Raw genomic sequence first — 22,231 nt, forward strand, 5'->3', positions numbered from 1 at the left:
GCGCGGGCGGGGGGCGGGAGGAGGTTACAAAACACCGCTCCACGCGCGCGCCGCCAACGGCGCGGGGTCACGTGGGGGGGACGGGGCGGGCCCGTCCGGGAACGCCCGTCCAGAGGGTGCCGGTTCCCACGTAACTCCCACAGCCTGCCCGGCGGCGGGGAGGCAGGGCGTGAGCACCTTAGCGGGGACGGGGGGAGTTTGCCGGGGAAGAGGGACAGCCCTACGAGCTCCGGGTTGGCTACTGGGAGCGGCTGCTGTGGTGAGGGTCGGGCGTTAGCAGGGCTGTGGGGGAGGCAGGGATACAGGGATAGAGCCGCCGGGGCGGGGGGGGGGGCCTCCAGCGGGGAACGGGGGTGTGTAGCTGCCGTGATCCCGGAGGCATCACCCGACGGGTGCCCGCACTCGTCTCGGGCCGCTTAGGCTGGCCCCCTTCCCTTCTGCGTTAATCTTTTAATGGAGGACACGATAAGATAAAAGTTACAAGGTTAAGGAAAAGCTCTTTTTCCTTAGGGTTTATGTATTACACCGTCTGTTCTCAGCCCTCGCAGGTCGGGCTCGGATGCGCTCGCTGCCGCGGACTCGTAGAGCCCGGCCGGGCAGCGAGGCTTGGGCTTTTTCCAAGTGTGGAACGGCAAGTCGAGCTCTTCTAGTGAAGTGCCTCATCTGTTCCGCCTAAAGTAGTCACGGCGGGGAAATGTTTAGGCTTTTCAGGTGTATGTCAGCCTCTAATGAAAGCTTGAAGCCTATTGCATAAGTGCTATGTATTTATAGTTGTTACAATGCTTTTTTTAAAAGTTAGAAGGCTGTCATAAATCCAGACGTTTCACATAAATATAGCAGTACCTTTAAATTAATTTATGGCCTTATGAAAGGAACAAAGCAATATTTGTATTCCATCTATGACAGGCTGTAAGATGATGCTGAAGGTTGTTAAGAGAGCTATAGCAAAGATGCCATGACTGGAAACAACCAGATGCATCTGGATTTACATCCAGGTGTTTTGTCTGAATTCAACCACTCTAAGCTACATCCTTTGCCTTTATAGTTCCTAAAGTAAAAGATAAAAGATGTCATGGTGATTGAAATATGAGGAGACCATGAGTATATTTTAAACACGGACAGGAGAGATAGTCTCTTAGAGTAATTAATTAAAAAATGGAGTGAGTTAAGAAATGACACTCTAAGTATCAAAGAGATGTTTATAGTAGGAACTTGAATGGTGATGGGATGATGTAAAATGCTTTGAATTATTATAAATGGTTTAAATGGGTTATGGATTCCGGTGTGGACATGCAAGTGTGAGTTGACCCCTCAAAAAGTATCAGGGAGATAGCCAGAGAAATTGGACAGAAGTAAAACTCTGAACTGTTAAAGACAGCAATAGTTTATTTTGCATTTCAGATTAGATTACCTATGGAAATAGAGTAGAAAAATAAAACAGGACAAAGTTCAAGGGCTTGTGGGACTGGAATCAGGATAGCCAGGTTGTCCTCTGCAGGAAAAATTTAAAACAATAGAAATGAAAACCTGTTTCCACCATTGCTACTTCCAATGATTCCTATAAAAGTTCATATGTTAGCATTTACACTGATGATTCAAGCAATTATGAGTATAATGAGCAAAATCAGCTATTGTTCATAATTTCTAGTGAGCAAACTACTCATGGCTTTGCCAGCCTTGAGGTCTTGGAGCAGGAGAGTTGAGGTTTTTCCCATCTTTCTCTTCAAAACTGAAACAGTGAAAGAAGGGATTTGGAGTAGGATGGATGAATAGATGGGAACCTGACATTTTACACAGCTCTCACCAGTTGTAGAGATGTCAGGAATCTGGGAGATTATTTAGGGAGAAATCTGACTATTCACCTTGTCCTTATTCTCTAGACATTAATTTTTATCCCTGTTGGAAATGGTACTGATCCTAGTAGGACCTTGGTAATAACCAGTGCTGACATTCTTCTATCTTTAAGTAACAGTTGATTCTTCAAGCTTTGGTTTTGGTGTATTATTTTACCTTTGGCATATTTAACTGAAGAAAAAAGCCACCTCAGTTTTCACATCCTTCATTTGTTACCATCAAATGTGATAGTTATGTAAGAGAGGAAAAAAAGATACGCAACTTTGTACTAGATTAGATAACACACAGCTCCACCACCACTGCATTAAAAATAGCGCACACAAAAATCTCCCCTCCCCCCCTTGCAGGGTCAGATGAGTGGTACTTTAAAGCAACAAAACCTTGCGACTGTGCAGTTCACATGGGCCATTCTAAGAAAGGCGTCAGGGATTGTCCTTTCTCATCGTGCTGTAGAGCAGTATGGTGCTGCTGCTTATGGAAGTCTTGGTTGTCCTCATTTGGAAAGTCACCTACAAAGTACTGTGCCTTCAGTGAGGCAGATGTACATTCCTTTCTTACCCTTTTTAAGCTATTCATTGGATGTTTTCCCAAGCAATTCCTTGTGTGAGCAGTGTGTGCAACCCAGTTAAACATGAGATGGCGATAAATTAGTGATTCAAGTTGTGTTTGACTCTGCTTTAGGTAAATTATATGCAATGATTCTGATTTAAGATCTTCAGAAATCAACAGCAGTATAAACAAAATGAAGCAAACCCAACCCAGGCTAAGGGAATAAGCAGTGGACCTAGAAATTAATACCTGCATACTGAAAATCTGGAGCAGAGCCCCATTTTTACAGTGCCTCAACAAATATCCCAAGAAACAGAGCTGGTAAAGGGTCTGGAACATCAGTCTTATGAGGAGCAGCTGAGGGTACTAGAGTTCATCCCAGAGACTGGTCTTTCCAAAAAAAAAAGAAATTTAAACGAACAAAACTTATTTAAGAGTTTCTTTTTCTCTTGGCAAAGACAAGAATTTTAGCATTTTTATGGCATTTTTTAAATGCAGTGACTTGTGCTACACAAACCCATGTTTTAACTGTCTAAATAAACCACTAAATAGTCAAGTGCTTGTTGGGATTTTCCTTCAGCATGAAATGTGAATTCTGCTTCTTAGCGTAATAATATGGCAATTGCCAGTGGATGAGGGAAAGGATGTGGATCCGGTCTGCCTAGACTTTAGTAAAGCATTTGATACCATTTCCCACCATTCTCCTGGAGAAACTGGCCTCTCATGGCTTGAACAGGTGCGGTGTTTGCTGGGTTAAAAACAGGCTGGATGGCCAGGCCCAGAGAGTGGTGGTAAATGAAGTTACATCCAGCTGGTAGCCAGTCACTAGCGGTATTCTCCAGAGCTCAGTGCTGGGACAAGTTTGGTTTCATATCTTGATCAATGCTCTGGGGGTTGGGGTTGGTCTCTTCTCTCAAGAAACAAGCAATAGGACAAGTGCAAATGGCCTCAAATTGCCCAAAAGGAGGTGTAGATTGGCTTAAAGGAAAACTTTCTTCACTGAAAGGGTAGCCAAGTATTGGAACAGGCTGCCCAGGGCAGTGGTGGAGTCACCATCTCTGGAGGGATTTAAAAGACATGTAGATGTGGCACTTAGGGACATGGTTTAGTTGTGGCCTTGGCAGTGCTGGGTTAAAAGTTGGACTTGATCTCAAGGGTCTTTTCCAACCTAAATGATTTCATGGTTTTGTGTTCCCTCTGCTTGGGACCTCAGGTCCCCACCACTTTGACAAGAGAGACTTAACACAGAAAGAGATGTCAGGGCATGCATCTACCTGCTGCTCCCTCTTTTTGCCTCCAGAAGGCTTCAGCAAGAGGGCACATTGGTTCTGCATATGCCAAATGACAGAAATATGTCAGCCATGTCAGTCCTGGCACATATTCAACAAGGCTAAGGAAAGCTTGAGGACATGCTTTGAGACCCAGACTCCTCGTGCAGTACAGGCCATGTTTCTGGGAGGCATGATCCGCAGTAGAGTGCTCCAGTGTGCTTGACAGTGGGCTCTTCTGAACTGAGGGGGAAACCTCAGGGGAGTGTTGAGACAGGTGCACCAGAATGGCCTCCCCAGTCCCCTCACTTGCATTGCAATGGGCAAGTTGTTCATCAGAAACAGGAGCTGCAGGATCTTTCCCACTTGTGCCAGGGACAGAGTTGGCATTTGGTTTGATTGTCAGAGTTTGGAGGGCTAAGTCCTACCCCGACAGATGGAATCCAAGAGGAGAAGAGGGAAGAGGAGTTTTGTCTCTTCCCAGGGGCATGTAGCTCTCCTTTTCAAGGCACCTGGGAGTCAGATCACCTGGCCCAGAAAACTTTGCACCTCTCCAGATAAGTCAGAGACATGCATCTACAGCCCTGTTTTCATTTCAGTTGTAGTTTTGGGGGGTGTCTGCCTGCTTTGTCAAGAGAGCCCTGGGAACTTACTCCTGCTGGGTGACTTTGTGCTTGGGGTGATGATGCCCAGAACCTGCTGAGCAGGACAGGTGGGAATGAAGGCTGGGGCTTGCCAGCAAGGTAATGTGGCTTTGGTGGGATCACAAATAGCGTGGCCAGCAGGACCAGGGAAGTGATTGTCCCCCTACTCAGCACTGGTGAGGCTGTACCTCGAATACTCTGTCCAGTTCCACACGGAAGGAATTGAGGTGCTGGAGTGTGTCCAGAGAAGAGCTACAGAGCTGGGGAAGGAATGTAAGTCCTACAAGGAGCAGCTGAGGGTGCTACAGTTGTTCAGTCTGGAGAAAAGGGGGCTCACGGTAGAGCTTCTCTCTCTCTACAACTACCTGGAAGGAGATTGTGGTTAGGTGGGAGTTGGCCTCTTGTCCTGGGCAACTAGTGACAGGACAAGGGGAAATGGCCTCAAGTTGCAACGGAGGAGGTTCAGGTTGGATACCAGGAAGAATTTCTTCACTGAAAGGGTGGTTAAGCATTGGAACAGTGTCTTGGTTTGAGACAGTTCAATACCCCTGGTTTCTCCTATATAAAGAGAGACCAAATAGGCCCAGATGTAAGTGAAAAAATAACTCTTTACCAAGAAGAATGTTAATAACAATATTGATACAACTGGGTTAAACCCACCGGTGAGGAGAAACTTCCCAAGCTTTGGCCACTGAACCAAATCGAGATGGCACCTGGCCTCCCCCACACGGAGAAAACACACCTGGCCACTGGACAGAGACGAGATGGCTGCCCTTCCACGTGGTTTGCCTCCCTCACACCCAGAAAACCTGACAGGAATGGTTGGAGAGTCAGTGCTGGCAGGAAACAGCAGATACCTGGGTTTTGATACCGGCAGACACCTGGTGGTGCTGGAGTGAGGCTGCAGTGCTGGTACAAGCAGTCGGAGCAGGGCTGCAGACCCCCCCCCGGTGACTGGAAGAACCCGCAAGACACCTGTTGGATCCAGAGATGAGACTTGGTTGTCACAATTTCCATGTTTGTTGGTTGAAGTGATGGTCGCAGTCCAGGTCTGTTGAGGTGGTGTGGTGGAAGTCCCGGGTAGTCAGTAAAGTTCTGTGTGGTGAGGGGAGAAAACCAAGTGTTGAGTGAAATCCAAGTGTGGTCTTTTATTGGGATTAGGCTAGGTGGGAGCAATGCCAAGTACCTCCCTTGGGGTAGGGATTTCTACACTGGATGATGTCATACTGGATCAGGGGACATTTCAGGAGTCTTCAACACCTTCCAAGATGGTACAGCTGCCTGTTACATCAGCAGAAGTGAATCCATTATGGCCTATCAGCAGAGATGAGTATCTTCAGGCCGTGTGTGTGAATTGTCCCTATGTTTCCCCGAGAGAAGTTACCACAGCTGAGTCATTTGTGTAAAGACAAAGAAACACTACCCCAGCCTCTCTCCTTAACTTGTTCAACACCCAGCTTGTAGCCTGAGGTGGCAGGTGGTCAAATGTTTGAGTCATTAATCACTAGCAGTTCAGTCTCTTTAAAGAAGGCAAAACACCAAAAAGCAAAAAAAGGCATTTTTGGAGAAAAGAGAAAAGAAAAGGTGGATACCAGAATTTTTGTGTAACCCAGGACAAACAGGCTACCCAGGGAAGTGGTGGAATGACCATCCCTGGAGGTATTTAAAAGATGTGTGGATATGGCACACATGTTATGGTTTACTGGGCATGGTGGTATTAAGTCAGAGATTGGACTTCATCTTGCAGGTCTTTTCCAACCTTTATGATTCTGTGAATAAATACAAGGGCAAGATATTTTCTAATTGCTCCAGGGATGCATACTGCTACTGGTAAAGGGAAAGCTTAAGTCCCCATTTCCCCTTTCTACTCCACTGCATTACTCCTGGCCTTTACTCCTTATCATATCTGGAGGGCTTACTAAATTATCTAAGCTTTGAAACATGTCTTAAATGGAATTTCTTCCTTTAAACTTACAGAAATAGTTCTCTTTACAGATCTTAGAGAACTTCAAGGATGTGGGGATGTAAAATGGGGGGACATCTGAGCACTAGGGATATCCAAGACAACTCCTGACTCATTTCTGGGCAGACATCTGCAAAAATAGGAGCCTCCTTCCCCAGCTCTACTATGGCACTCAAAGAAACCTTTGGGTACTGCAAGAATGGCAATACACCGGTTGAGCACATGTTGTCGTCTTGAGGGTCATTTGAGCTGCGCAGGAGACATAGCTGAGTGCTGTCAAAACTGCCCTTTTCTGTTTGTCCCCCCATTTGTATAGCAGATGTTGGTCCCCAGCCCTCCTTCCCAGTTAGCAGAATGCTAGTTTACCTGTGATACTGGGAAGTCTCAGCTCATCTCCAAAAACAACTATTTTCAGTCTTAACATACCAATGTTATGGACTGATTTTTTTTTCCTCCACCCAGGAACTACTTATTTTGAGATTTGTCTGAATGAGATTCTCTCACTTTGATGCTGACGATCACAGTACTTTGTTTTAAAAACACAAATGACAAAGGGGGACCTCTGGGTTTAAAGGTAAAACGTATGAAGGGTGTGAAAGTTTGGAACAGATTTTGTTCAAAGATACAAGAAAATCTCAGCTAGGGGAGGTTGCCAAATGTGACAGAATTGACAGCCGTGACCATCAGATTTTCAAAAATCTGTGACACTGGCTATAGGTCAGCAATCACAGTATTGCTTACAAGAAGGAAGAAAATGGAATTCACCAAGTACAGACCAATTAAGCTGATCTCAATAGTATGTTAGGGATGTAGAACACATTTTCAAGTGAAAAATTAATGAAAGACATGAAGCTAAATGGATTATAGGATAAAATAAAACATGAATTTACTGAACGTAGACTAAGCTAACCTAACTCAGTCTGCATTTGTTCTTGTAACAGAAATTATATTCTGCAGACAGGCAGTGCTCAGACTTTTGTCTCTTTGGACTTTAGTAAAATATTTCATACAATGAGCCACATGGAAATTTTTTAATGAAACAGTTAAGATGGAGTTCCTAAAAAGTTGTCAGATCTGAAAGATGCTATTAAAAGGCAATAGGAAGAGCTTCCTGTGTCTGGAGGCACACTTCATATGCATTTTTTGAGGATCAACCTTGGTACTAATTTTAGTTGATATTTTCATCAGTGACCCTAGCACAAAAAGTAGGAAATTGATCATTTGGTTTGGCAGCAAGTAAGAAAGTGCTGTCAATAAACTGAAGAGAAAAATGTCAGACAGGAAGAAACAGACCTGCTCAATTACTGGGATAATAGAAATGAAAAAAGTGTAGTTGTGCAAGTGCCAAAGCATGTACATCTATTGAGAAAAATTTTTGCTGGATCCTGAGAGTTTATTAATGGGAAATGATAGAAGATGAGAAAGAGCTATAAAAAAGCTGATATAATACTACTTTTTTTTTTTTTACTGTTGAGATAAGGAATTATTCATTTTGCTATACTTGACTGGTGAACTGTCAGTAAGCACACAACACAGGATTCTGGTCAGGTTATTTGTAAACAAACTGTAACAGAAGCAAAAAAATTATAATCAGGAACACAAGATTTACTGTACAACAAGAATTGGAGAAATGCTTGCTTGCTGCCCCACTGTCTTACCAAAATCAGGACGGAGAGGGAACATGATTGCTCTTTGTAAGTGATCTATAAGGATAGATAAGAAGTGACACATGAGAAAAAAGTTAATGACCAGAAGAAATTTAGACTAAAGATTAAGAAAATGCTTCTGAGAATCTGAAGTGAGATTATGAGATGGTTTCTGAGAAGCAGTGGGAGGATTTGCACACTGTGAAACAGTGGTTGTTAATGCCAGGACAGGGATTACCTGACACGCTAGGCTGTTATGGCAGGGGGCTGGATTCAGTCTGAAGCACAGAAGAAAGTTAATCAGTGGGAAACAAGTTAATAAAGAGAAAAACAGTTGACAAACTGCTATCTAAACTTTTCAAATATTCAGTCCACCACTTAGTTGTTATTACACAGTGAAGGTTTCAGCAAGGTAATAAAGGAACTATTGCAAGATCTCCCAGGCCCTGAGAAAAAGTACAAACTCACTTTGAAAAGAAGACTTTAGGAGAAGTGTGAGGGAAGGAGAGGGAATCTCTCTCATTGAAAGACAACAGGAATAAGGCATCTACCTAACCCTGTGCCCATGTTAGGATACCTGACACACCAGCAGGGTTGACAGGGAAGGCAGCTGTTGTCAGTGCAGCAAAATATCCATACTAATTTCGTGTATAGTAGAGATGCATGTTAGCCACTACTTATGTGGGTAGTGGCAAAAATGAGATGGGAAGAGAAAGCAGCAAAATCCAAATTTAGCCACCTTGAGCCTTATCTGCTGGCACTCAACAGAGGAAGTGCTTACGGCTACTGCCCCATCCTCTGAAAGCAATGCCAGCATCTCTGCTAGAGGGGTTGCTCAGAGTCCTGTGCGTGGGGCTTGGGACTTCCCTGAGATTATGACTATTTAAACCACTATTTTTTTACTTTTCACTTCTAAATGGCATTTTCAGTCCTTTAGCTGAATTGAGCATGTTTCACTCTAAGTGGATGCAGTGAAGCACAGAACAGGCCATGCTTAAACCTTTGGTGATGGCTTTAAATGGGAAAGACTGGTTGAGTTTAAGTTGAATCCTCTCATGGGACATCAGCTTATTACTACTGATAAAATTTTTGCTAAATGCCATTTTATTGTTTGGTTTTTTTTTAAAAAATCCATACACAAGAAAACAGCAAAACACCAAAATAAACAGTCCCATGAAAATGGCTATGTCAAATGCTTCTCTGACACATTTAACATCACTGTAATAATAGTTTTTGTAATTGTTTCAGAATGAAAATGGACATAACAACCTGCAAATGGTTTATGGGTATTCATGCCTTCCATGTGTTGACTGCTAGAGAATGGCCTCAGATTTCTTCACAATATAAATTTTTACTTATTTAGCATGCTAGTTGGTGACTCTGAGGTAGCACATGTGAAATGAATTTGCAGTTTCTATTACAACTAGTTGAAATTTTCCAGCACAACACTTTTTCAAATTTAAAAAAAAAAAAAAGTTAGCCCTACCCAATGATCAGGAAGGCAATACTTTGTAGGATAGCATTTGTTCAGATAATCTGACAAAACATGAATAGGTTTTTATGAGAAGTGTTTTCCAAATAGCCAGGAAGATAGCATGGGTGATTTCTGTGTGTTCCAGAATAGCTCCACCATGGGAGTAGTCCCCACACGGCTCTCATTTGGTAAAATCCCTTTTGTGGAACAAGAAACTGAGTTTGAGAAATCCGTCTCTTGTCAAAGGTCGCCTCCTGGCTCCATAGCAATAGCCTAGCTTCCTGCCATTTGTCTGTAGCTGGAGTGGCAAAACTTCCAAATTCCTATTGAATCAGCAGCCAAAACTAGCTCTGGCTTCCAACCCTCCTTACATAAATCATGATATGCAAAATTAACAATGTTATATATGCATTATTAGAGAAAATCAAGTTTTTCTTGAAAGCCTACAGTAATTTCCAACTTTTAAAAGCAGATCTAGTTAGAAAAACCTTTTTTGTTTTTCATCTATGAATATCTATGAATAAAAATATTTTGGTTCAGCTTTATCATATTTATATTGTCCTAAAATAGCTAAAAATCATTAAAATTCATGTTTGATGTTTGAGTCACTTCAGCCTTGCCTAAGAAATAATGCTCAGAACCAACTTGGTTTTGTTTTGTTTCAGTTTGTTCTCTGTTGCTTAGTAGACTTTTGGGGCTTTAGTGAGATAGTTCCAGCTGACAGATTTTTAAATGGAAAAATGCCCAACATCACTGCAGTAAAAGAAACACTAATCCTTGTTTTTGCAACACAGTGTTGGGCAGAAGTTGGCTTTGAGTAATTTTTTTTAGGTATGAAAGGCCACAAAGCAGTATTTGTAGCTTGGTCTCAAAAGTTAGTTCAAGTGAGCTGAAAAAAGATAAAGTGCTAGGACTGTATCATTTCTGTACAACACTGCAGTGTGGATTTTCCAAGGGGTCCTAATTCCCTTTGGAAAAATTGGAGTGATGGTTTCTCGGTACTTTTGGAGAAAGGCCCATAGTAAGTTATTTAATTGCACTTAGTAATTATGTAGGCACTAGTGAGTATAAGAAAAAATGACCACACATAGGATAAATAGTTAACTACATGATAAAAAGATAAAGATCTTATTAAAATAAAAAGGGAGGCAAAACATAATAGGATCTAAAGTACTTAAGGAGGTAAAGACAGAGAGAGAGTTTATTGGCTTGATCCTGTAAAGGACTTAAATACCTAAAGTAGGATTTAGGAAGAATTCAGGTGCCTAAGTTAAAAAATGTGATGACAGCTCACACAGCTGCTGCCTAATACAGAAGTGCCTTCAATCACAAGGCTCTCACTTAACTCGAATTGTATCTTTAGAGTGTCTTGGATTTTACTTGTGTGCACATTCAGTGTGCAGCAGCTAGAGCAGTTTAGCACCTATTTCCCATTCAGCCATTTACAGTCCTCAGATGAAATGTCCAAGGACTCTATTTTGTCAGTGTTCTCAGGCCACAACAGGCACTCTCATATTCAGAGATTCTCAGTTTGCTGTTCATTCATGGCTAGGCTTCGCGAACAAAGATTTGGGGAGGGCTCTACCCACATTTTTTACAAGCACGCTGGTGGCTAAAAAGTTTGCTGTAGTTGCTTGCTTTTAACATGAAGGATGGAGAGATTGAATAACCTTTTATTTAACAACCTATCTGTTAGATTACTGATATGAGAGTTAGAAGATTTAGTTTGTTTCTGTCTAACAGTGTTCAAACTCGTCACCTCCCTCTAAGTAGTGAATCTTAAAGAGCGACTGCAGAAGTTTAAATAGTCTTGGGAGCATGAATTAGAGATGAGGATCTGTCACTCCCTGCTAAATGCCCAGTTCCCTGGGCTAATTCTCACACATCATTTCTATTCCTACAGAGGACAGAATTCTTTGCTTCACCGTGGCACAGCTTTAGCAGACTCGTGTTTTTTTCCAATAGCCCTGTCTCTTGCTGGGTAGACTCACTTTTCTGCCATATGTTGATTTGAATCTTTTTTGTTTAATGGGGATACATAGCAACAATAGATTGCTGTATGGGAGGCGTTTGTTTTCTCACTTCCTTCTGTTCTCCTGGCTGTGATTTAACAGAATACCACAAGCTCTGATGCTTTCTTCTTTTTTTTTTTTAACAGAATGGTAATTGGATTCTACAGTTAAGAGGACTCTAGGCTGTGAATTTTAAGCACATGGTGTTGTCTGTGTTATGATCTGAATTAAGTTTCTATGGAGTGGCAATAATGCTGCTGCCTTCCTGGGTTTTGGTAAGTCTGTCACTTATACTTTGAAATTGTGGAAATACACTGACTATCCTGGAAACACCAATGAGTGAAGTCACTCATTTCCCTTTTTCATTGTATTTTTCCTTTTCCCATATGTGATGATATGTGGTTGTGCATTCCAAAATATAGCTGAATGTTTCTACATGTGCAGGGTGTCAAACTTAAAAATGTGATAAGAAGGTTTTGTTTTAATTTTTTCCAGTTTAAAAAAGTAATTTAGCTCCAGATATAAGTCATATTTGCCTGTCTTTTTTAAGAAGAGAAACTTTGGACTGCTTGGACTCTTTCCTTCAACCAGTGTTGCCTGGTGAGAGAGTTGCATATAATATCCAGATTTATAAAATAGCTAAATATTTGGTGGAATATGTGCTCCTATTAATATTAATTGCGGTTATTCAAATAGCATTGCACTTATGGTGTGAAGTACTAAATTTAAAGAGATAAAGTACAGGAGCTATTGGTGCAAGACTGTAACTGAATAATGAACAAAAACCAGAATAATAGTGAAGGAAGTACTAAAAGGTCTTCAATTAAAGAAGATTTTTTTTAATAAAAATTGCTCACTAAGAAAGTGTGCAAATAGCAAATAAGTCAGCTTATCAGGATGTTTTCCTTCAGCTGAAAGCTGTTGGCTAACAGTTATGTTACATATACTACCTTTTTTTTCTGTGTGTTAATGTAGTAACATTAAAGAAAAAGTACAAGCTGATTGTTTTAAAAATAATGTATAGCAAAAGAAAAAGTAATGATTGGGGTATGTGTTCTGTGTTCTAATTTGATATTTAAAGAACAATTTATGTTGATATCTGTTTATATATTCTCTAATATTTTCTAATATATTCCCTGTGAGAATATATATGCTCTCTAATATATCCCTTCCTATCAAGTTGGATGTTTGCATCTATTTATGATCATCCTCTGAGATAAATTATATCGAGATATATTTGGTTATGAATATAGTTTGCCAAATAGGAGCAGTCTCTTTTAATTTATAATAATTATTGTTCTTTTTTCTTATACAAGTAAAAAAAGAGAATAATTAAAGTCATTAAATCACATTTGCATTAAAAGTATGCCTGTGTTGTAAAACCAAATCTTAAACCAAGGGAGAAGGAATGAAAAAAGCTTATTATGCTAATATCTAGCCTCTTGAAAAAAACTTCTCATTTCTGGGTGGTCTGTAATAAATGTAGAATTAAATTCAGAGTTTCAGTCAATTAAATACATTTTAAGGAATGCATATAGAAATCAGAAAATACTTGGCAGCCTACTTACAGTGGTAAGAGAAAGGGAAAGCCCCTTATTTGTTACTACTGGACTGGACTTCAGGCTGGAATAGGGTGTCCTACTATGGACTATGATTGTCAAGTACCTTTGCCTACAACCAGATAATGTACATCAGTGTTTTTAGTACTAGATAAATCACTGAGTTTCTAGATAATGATAAAAGTGTTAAATTCAAAAGGAGTTGTTTAAGTTACAAAACTTGGGTTTACTTATTTTTCTTAAACTAGGTCTTTGGGATCAGAGGAGCAACTGCTCCTTGTCGTAGATATTTCTTATTCATAGAGTTCAATAGAGTTTGCATGTATATCCACTTTTTCCTTATCTAGTGGGTGTTTTCTTATCTAATGGGTGTCCTTCCTTCAGAAGTTTTAGAGCTCTTGGCAAATATTTCATGTCAATGAGAATAGGCAGTACATTATTTTTTTCCCCCAAAACTATGAATAGTACTCTTTACTAAATGTAGTGTTATGTGCACAAGATCTGAGCTGGACAAAAAGTGATTACTTTAAATTTAGTCAAGGTAGCAGAAGACATCTAATTAAATCACCTAATTGGCAATAACTTATTCTGACTATTCAGTATCCCCTTTGCTTTGGCTTGTACCTATTTACTGTTACTTATGTCCTGTTTGCTGCTTGGGCATTAGTGGCATCACCCAGCAGCACACTATGCACTGTAGGCTAGGATATCACAACCACATCTCTTCAACCTTTTCTACATGCGTGCTGAAGGAAATATACACCTTTATTTCACTTTTACCAAAGACAACAGATGACAGGGTTGAACTGGGGGACCATTAGTTTTTTTCAGTGGAACACAAGATCATACAGGAGAGAAATGAACACTCAAATTCTTCCTTTCAGCATGATTGCATAGAGAACGTTGTGTTTCAGTCTTTCTCCCCCCTATCTTTCTCCTTCACCATATTTATACAAGAAGATAATTGAGTACCTGGTCTTTGGCTGTTGTCCACAAATATTCTGTGAAGAGACAAAAGAACACTTAATTTCTTTTCCGTTCCTGAAAAAGCAATACAAGTTGGAGTTTTTTTCCTCCAACATACATTGGATGTAATTTGTCCATGCAGTGGTACCAAGTTGCAGTTGTATTGAGTCTCAGCCGATCACACTTTCTCACAGATGGCTCTGTGGTAAGTAGCCCATCCCAAATGGACTCCGTGTCTCTGACATGTTCTTGTCATACTATATGTAAGTGTTACATTTTAGGGATCTTTTTTAATGATTTGTGTCCCTTAACTCCTGATTTTCCAGGAAGGGTTTCACAAGAGCTGAAAGACTGTGATAAGCCCATGCATATGAGAGTATTTTTAAACTCACATATTTTATTATGTTCATATTTCTACCTCTAATAAAAAAATATCATGATGTTTTAAGTGAACAGCTTATCCTGCTGTTTTTCAGGGATTTGCTGACATGCTGGATCTGTTTCACATTTGCATTTTGCTATGCTGGTATTGGTAGACCACCTGAGAGCCCCACCTTACACTCAGTTCATGCTTACCCTTCACTGAAGAGCTGAAAACCTGACCAGCTGTTGCCATCGTTTTTCTTTGTGACACACTGCAGAGCCTTCTTCTTACAAAGTGCTTGGTTTGTGTCCTGGGGCTCTCAACCGTGGAGATTTGATGTATTGCTCACTCTGTCAAGTTTCATGGCTCCTGTAATATTTCATCCTTCTGCTGGTACTGCTTTAACACCTTAATTCCTGGCCTTAGATCTAAGCCAAAAGTTAACTGTGTAGACTGCATGTAAATATTTATTATTAATTGTAGAAATAGAAGGTGCAACATGTTTTTCTTTATTATTTTTAAACTTTTGGGTTTTTAAGAATTGGAATGGGCTACTCAGGGAGGTAGAGTCACCATCCCTGGAAGTGTTCAAGAAACAACTGTATGTGGCACTTTGTGCTATGGTCTAGTTGACAGGGTGGTTATTAGTCAGAGGTTGGACTTGATGACCTCGGAGGTCTATCCCAACCTAAATGATTCTGTTATTTATTAAAAAAACCCAAAACCCTCAGAGGTTCTTTTTCTTGGTACCTGGATGACCTTAGTAAAAATGATTAGTGGTTATAGGACTAATGCCTGTGGGTAACAGTCTCTCAGAATTTTTGAGTTCTGCAACATTGTTAACAAACTAGTTTGGTCAGTAATTGATTCCAGGCTTAAAAGCAGGTTATAATGATTGTAGGGCTGAGTCATATCTTAGACATAGTAGCTAAGTAAACTGTTATGGTTAAATAAACAATAATACATCAGAATGAAAGGTTTCGGAATAAGCTATATGCTGATAGGTTATAGCATAGAAGAGTCTGCCTGTCAAGAATGAGTACAAAGAAGGCGTCAGCCTATAGTCTCATTTATCCAGGTGTCTTTCTCATTGAAAAAGACTTAACATTGTAAGAGAAATACCAGGTATTTGTAGAGGGAATTTTAGGTAGAGTAAGTAATTATTAGGAAGGAGGAAGCAAAAGGCAAGGTAGGTAATGTACATTTCCAAAGTCATCCTGCATATGTCTGATTATAGTTACACTAGTGGGACTGAGCTGTCCCTCTCCTCACTGAAATCATTTCTTTACAGATAGTGTAAAGTTGGAAAGTCATGGATGTGGCTGCTTTCTACTCTCTGCTGTCACCTAAAGCAAAATATAGGTTGTGTTCAGATCGTACTATAGTTTAGATTTCCCTGTCTCCACAACTGTTTTGGGAACGCAATGTTAACTGGAAGGAACCTCCGATCCTTCCTTTCCTGCCCTAAACGGAAGCATAGAATGATAATATGCACCAGTAAATCTGAAACAAGTCTTCAATCTTGGTACTGCTTCATTTTGCAATGATGATCTCCTTTCTGTAGATCTCAATAGAAAGCATAATGCCTTTATCAATTCTTACTGCAAATAACAGCTTCTCCCTAGAATGACTATATTAAGAAATCTTGCTTTAAAATTATAATTTTAATGTGATTTATGTAAGAAATAACAATGCCCATAGAATGATTGATTGTTGCTTTTAAGTAAGGACTTGTATGATGTCATTGTCTTAGATATTTGAGTAATTTGATTTTTTTTTTAATTTTGGTTTTTGGAATACTGGGGTTTACCTTAGATTCCACTATTGTTTCCACTGCTTACCTCATTCCTACAATTCTCATATGATTATCCTATTGAAATAAAATATATACATGAAAATGTATGTATGTACCTCAGAACAATGTATTTATAACCTTTTTAAAAACATTTGCATTAGCTTCTCTAAGGCTTAGTGTTTCCTGAAACAAATTCAAAAAGAGTTTTAAATGAAGAGAGTAATAACTGCCTTAAATTAAAAAAAAAATTACTGGTTTTACCCCTGTTTGTACTTCTGTCTGTAAAAGTGGTACAGTGTGCTTTTCTGCATTCCAAAATGTCAGTGGATTATCTTCCCTGTGATTGGTGAGAAGTGTGCTGTGCAGATCCTATTTTCAAAGGCTTGCCCCCTTTTAGTTATTTGAGCTATTATAGGCTTTTCTTACAAGTAAACAGCTTGATTCATTGCTTCATAATTTGTATTGTCTGACAGAAGGGAAACAGAAACTGCTTGCACTTTTAGGTAAGGGGAAGGACATGCAGGTGGTGGAATCACTGGTACCAAGTAGGAGCTGTTGGTTGCAGTGTGCTGGTTGAGTTTATCCTGCAGCCAGGGGGAAGGTGCTGCACAATGGAAGTCTGAAAACCAAACTGGGTGTGCAGCATGGGGCTGGTGGACCTACTCTGCTTAACTTCTATGTGGGTCACTGGCTTGGTGTACAGTGGTCTTCTGGTCAGGATCATTACTGCATATTAGAGGTTATAGAAAAGAAATTTTTGAACTGTTTATAAAGTGTGAACTTCCCTCCAAAGCAATCAGTGTTAGTGTCATTTTATTATCTGTGCTTGTGCGTAGTCCTGCTCTAATCCATATTGCAAACTAGCAGCACTGCCCTATCAAAATGTACATATTGCTTTGAGAAAACGCTGCTATTTCCCCTGGAGTGGAGACAGTCTTGTAGTTCCAGTCCTTGGCTCTTGGAGTTAGGATAAGGCCCTACAAAAAAAGTCTGTGAAGATGCTCAAGACCAATTAAAAATTAATTGTGAAGCAAATTCATGATGCTTATTAAAAATTCCATTTGTTTTCATGGAAGGTGTTAGGTAGTGATGAATGAAATGAGGAAGTTCTTTTTCTAAGGCAGCATCCAATTTCTGTTTTTCTTTCATTCCAGATAGAAAAAAAGTTATTTTTTTTTAATTTTTGACCACTCAGTCAAGATACAGACAGACACGCAAACACACATCCCTAAAATTGGAATTATTCATATTTATCTAGAAACAGATGATGTAATATGCTTTATTTAGTGTTTACTAAACTAGTTGGGAACAGTGTTGTGTTTGAGATGGAGAAAACAAAATATCATAGTTTGAAATTGTTTAGTTTTCCCACTAGAAAATTGGCAGTTAACAACTGAATTTTTTGTAGAAAAAAAATCTTTCAAGCAAGAAACTGAAGTCAGCTCTATTTGCACAAAACTAATGGTCTTATGTTGTAAACAATTTTCTAATTACTCCTTGTCATACATAGTGCATCGCAGAAGCAACATGTTTGAATGCAAAAGAACTGCACTAATAGGAAAGTGAAGTTACAGACAAAAATAGAGATTGTTGCCAACTTTTCAAATAGTTATTTAGTATGGTAAGTTTGGCAGTGAAGCTTAAAAAACTGCATATGGTATCAAGGCAATTCAGTTTTCAGCGGAACAGTGTAGTTATTGAACACAGCAAAAAGAATAAACAATTTTTTAGTAACAGGGAGCAACAGAATAATTTTTTTACTGTTTTCACCCTATAACTGTTTCAATGAGGCAGGAATTTTACTAAATAACTGCAACTTTAATTTCTTTTGTTTGTCATCAGAGTTTGAATTTTGCGAGTACCATGGGACAGTTTCCATGTTTGATCTGCATAATCCCCATGGAAGGCAGCTGAGTTCTGGGTCACCAAAGCTTCGACCGTATTAGAGATTGTGGGTGTTAGGCAAGAACATGGACTCCCTTATGCTCACACAGAGAAATATTCCTGCAGTTGTAATTTGCTTTTAAGCGACTGACTTTTGTCCTTACATACTCCGTCTGTTGAGGAATACACTTGGTGCCGGTAGCTCGGTGAGCAGCTGCAGTGGGAGCTGCAGGTTGAGCTCTGGGTGGGGGGAGCCCGACGTAAGAGGCCCTGAACTGCTGACCCTCTGCATAACAAAGAGCATGGGGACCTGAGGCCTAGCCAGGTGACCTGACTCTCACCGGCACAGCAAGAGCTGCAGGCACAGCTGGAAGACCCCAGACTATATCGCAGTTAGACTGGGAAGGGTATAAAAGCCCAGGGTTTCTTTTGTTTGGGCCCCTCCCAGGAGGCACCAGCTCGAGCTGTTATTCTGTGGTTGCACCATGATTAAAATATTTTAGGGATCCCCAGAGGCCTGAGGTTCTGCTATGGGAAAACCTGGGTTCGAGCTGGTAAGGAAACTCGGTCTGACTCTGTGAATGTGGGGTGTGTAGCTGTGAAGGCACCTTGATCCTAGCTCTGCTGTTGCATGTGTGACTGCCAGAGTGGCTTCTGGATGGTCAGACAGGAAAGTTTCCTTAACACATCCTTCCGTGGCTTCTAGTTGTGTTGTGTCAGAGCAGAATGGGACAAAGTGGCGATAAAGTCCCTGTGCACTGTTCTGTGCCTTTTGCTCTTGTCTTATATCAGCTGTTGTATCTGCACAAGTGCTAGGACACTGAAAGGCCTGGTGTAGCCATAAACTACCAGCTGGTTTTTCATTAGAGAGATTTCCACAGAAGTCTGCGTTTGGACACAGGCAAAGGAAGCACATGCCAGTGACTGCTGGGAGCAGTTGCTTTGTTCTATCTGTGCAAGAGCTGCAGCACTGTGTACAGCCTGTAGTGCCTTCCTCTTGCTGCTTTGCTGATGTTAAGGGAGGAAAGCATTGGAAAGCACAGAATAGTAGTTGCTTGAAAGTTTTCAGTGGCTCTTCCTAGCCATTGATTTCATGCTCTCCTCCTTTTCCTCCTACTTTATGGATCATGCTGCTACAAAAATAAAACTTTTCTAAGAATTTTCTCTGACTTTCTAGGCACAGTTTATTTCATCACCCACTCTCCACCCCTTTTGTATGACAAGCCCTTTCTGGTTTCTGGAACCTCAGATAGTGTAGAAGTGTTATGAGATAGATGTTTTTTTAGGGAAAAACCGCTTGCAGTAATAGTAGGAAGTGCTTATGTAGGAGTATGGTGGGAATTCAAATTTGCTTTGACAAACTAGTTATTGACAGTGAATTTTGTTTTGAGTGATCTTTTGTACAGCTGGAGTTATGCTGGTGGTTTTGCGCCAGTGGAGATTTCCAAATATTCTGCCAATATATGTACAAGTACAAGGTGACACCACTGCAAAGAAGTTACAGAACAAGGGGCAATGAGCACAAACCGAAATAAAAAATAAGGAAAATAATTTTTACTTTGAGGGTGGTCAAACTCTGGAACGGGTTGTCCAGACGTCTTGTTGAGTCTTCATCCTTGGAAATATTAAAAACCTGAGCAAATATGGCCTGAACAACCTGCTGTAGGTAACTCTCCTCAATCAGAGAGTGGACCAAAGACCTCCAGAAGTCCCTTCCAGTCTAAACCAATCTGTTATTCCGTTGTTGTAAGAAAAGCATGCCATAATCCTTTTTGAAGTAGTAATTCCCTAGAGTATTGTTCCAACTTCCCGCAATTCATGGTTTATACACTTCTTAATACATTTTTTGTCACTTTAGGACATTTAATTATTAAAAAGGATGTAAGTGTAAATTACAAATGTGAAAAACAGACACCAGAATCATTTTTAATTAACAGCTCCAATTGTATAGTCACATAGTTGCGAAGTCTGAAGTTGAAACTTCCATTGACTTCATGGGGCTAAGGAGTTTATCTAACATAAAAATCAAATTAAAGCAAAGTGAGTAGGTTAGTTACATATTTAAACATTCTATAAAACCAAAATCTCTGATAATAAAAGTTCATGTTACTTCTGCCTCCAAACATCAAGCAGCCGTCTCTGGTCTGCTCTTTGCACAGTGTCCTAATTGCAGTGCACCAGCCATGTGCATTACTTCCTGGCATGAATGGTCTGGCTGCTTGGCAGAAGGGAAGAGCTGAGAAGCTTCATTATTCTGTAGAAAGGCTTTTAAATGTGTAAAAGCAGCCTGGGAGTGCACAGTTGAGGAATGGCCCTTGTATATGACAAGCCACGCTTTGTACTTTGCTGTATAAAGGAATCTCTTGATTTGTGATGTTTGAGAATGGAAAATATTATTCTCCTGTTTGATAAATGAAACTGTTTGTCTGCAAAGCAAGCATATAAGTAATAGAATAAACATATTTTCTCACTAAAGGGATAGTTTCAGGAAAATAGGATTAAAATTCTTGGAAAATCAGCGAGGCAGCTACAAGTGTCAGGTGATTATACGGTCTTACATAAGTTCAGTGTTTGGTGTCTAGCCAAGTATTTCTAAAACTTATAGGGCAACTTCTGTTCCCATTTAGGCAAGCATAAAGCTGAAAGCATTTCAAAAACTCAGAAAGAAGCGTTTGCTCCTACGTTAGAGCTTTTTTTTGAAAAGAAAAAAAGGAGTCTGTATTAAGTTTTTTTACTACAGGCAATTCCTAAAGAGGATGATGTGGTTATTAATTCTTTTGCAAGAATTGAATTTTATTCCTGCCTTTCTTGTAGATCTCCTGTGCTGTATAGGACAAGCCATTTTGTGTTTTGATTTCTGGCTTAACCACAGCAAATATGTTTTTGTATGTCTGATACTGAAACAATATAGGTTGGTAGGTACATTACCTGTTTGTTATATGGCAGTGTATTAAAACAATTTTTTTGTTGTTTTGGTTTCATGAAAAAAAACTAGTTGGAACTAACTGGGAGAAAGCCTTTTTAAGTGTGGGTTATTTTAAAAAAATTTACTCCTATTTAGTCTAGTACTACAGGTGGTGATAAACTGCTTCTGAAGTGAACCTATCTTAAATAAGTAATTTGTATTGTTTGGCAGATGTTTTTGGAGCGCAATAATCTTTCACAGTTTTGGTTTTTTTCCAAGATAGCATTCAGAATGCAAATTCTGCTCCATAATGTTATTTTTCTTGTACATCCACTCTTTTTTTATATCATGCTTAATTTTTGAGTAGTTTATATCCCATCCCTTTTTCACTTCAGGTTTGATGTAGCTTTAAACTTGTTGAGAGACATAATACCATTGAATAATTCTTTTTGACTCTTGCAGATCTTCAGGTAGTTAGAATTAGAAAAGGAAGATCTTACATTGCTAGAATATTGCTTGTAGTGCTGAAGATGATGGGCTAAATCTGGTGAGTACTAATTAGGTAGAATTTGTCAGTCTGTCAATCAGTGAGTCTTCCAGATTTTCCTGATCTCATACTGAACATACACCAAGCAAGAGAATAGATACAGTAAATTCAAGAAATGTCTTCAGAATGATCCTTCTTTCGAAAGAGATTTACGAGATTTATTAACTGATGTTCGAACAGAAGCATAAAATGTTTCCAGATGAAAACAGGACTAAAGATGTCAGAGACATCTCAGGAAAGGCAGTCAGAATAGACAAGAATGCATTTGGAAATGTGTTAGCTTTTACTGAAAGTGTGAATTTGGACATCAGAGAAGTCCTGCTATGCCTGCCAGGCTGTGTTCTCTGTGCCCACAGGGCTTTTAGCACTGTAGTTGCCCACCAGGCAGCATCAGATGAATCATCATGAAAAGCAAACAAGACAACTTTACTTGAGAGAGAGAATATAGAATATGAACAATCCAACTGCCATCTGTATGTTTTTCTGATGAATGGCATTATCATCTCTTTTTGTGCCAAATGAGTAAACTGTTTTCACCACACAAATATTCCACACATATGACATACTAACTACCAAGCACAAATTTCAGGATGATGTTTGCAATGTGAGTTCACTCTGCTTGTTGGAATCCTATCCAACAAGTTCTGGTTAGAAAACTAATGCCAAAAGAAGTGTAGGTCTGCGATGAATGTTAGGTCATCAAAACTCCACAGCTTTCCAGGAACTTGTAAAATGCAACTGCATCCATCATTCTCACATTATTAATTAAGTATGTGTTAAAAACCAGTTGACTCAGTTACA

At 39.9% G+C, this 22,231-nt stretch overlaps 1 long non-coding RNA gene across 1 annotated transcript; it reads left to right on the forward strand.

Annotated features, from left to right (window-relative positions):
* The first annotated feature begins 57 nt into the window (after positions 1-57).
* LOC113964353 lies at positions 58-21,430 on the forward strand. The gene is made up of 3 exons (XR_003533168.1): positions 58-259; positions 11,557-11,685; positions 21,346-21,430. It is a non-coding gene; the product is annotated as an uncharacterized LOC113964353 (long non-coding RNA).
* The last annotated feature ends 801 nt before the right edge of the window (positions 21,431-22,231 follow it).

Source organism: Neopelma chrysocephalum, unplaced genomic scaffold (genome assembly GCF_003984885.1).
Source record: "Neopelma chrysocephalum unplaced genomic scaffold, ASM398488v2 Primary Assembly neopelma1_42, whole genome shotgun sequence".
Classification (NCBI taxonomy): domain Eukaryota; kingdom Metazoa; phylum Chordata; class Aves; order Passeriformes; family Pipridae; genus Neopelma; species Neopelma chrysocephalum.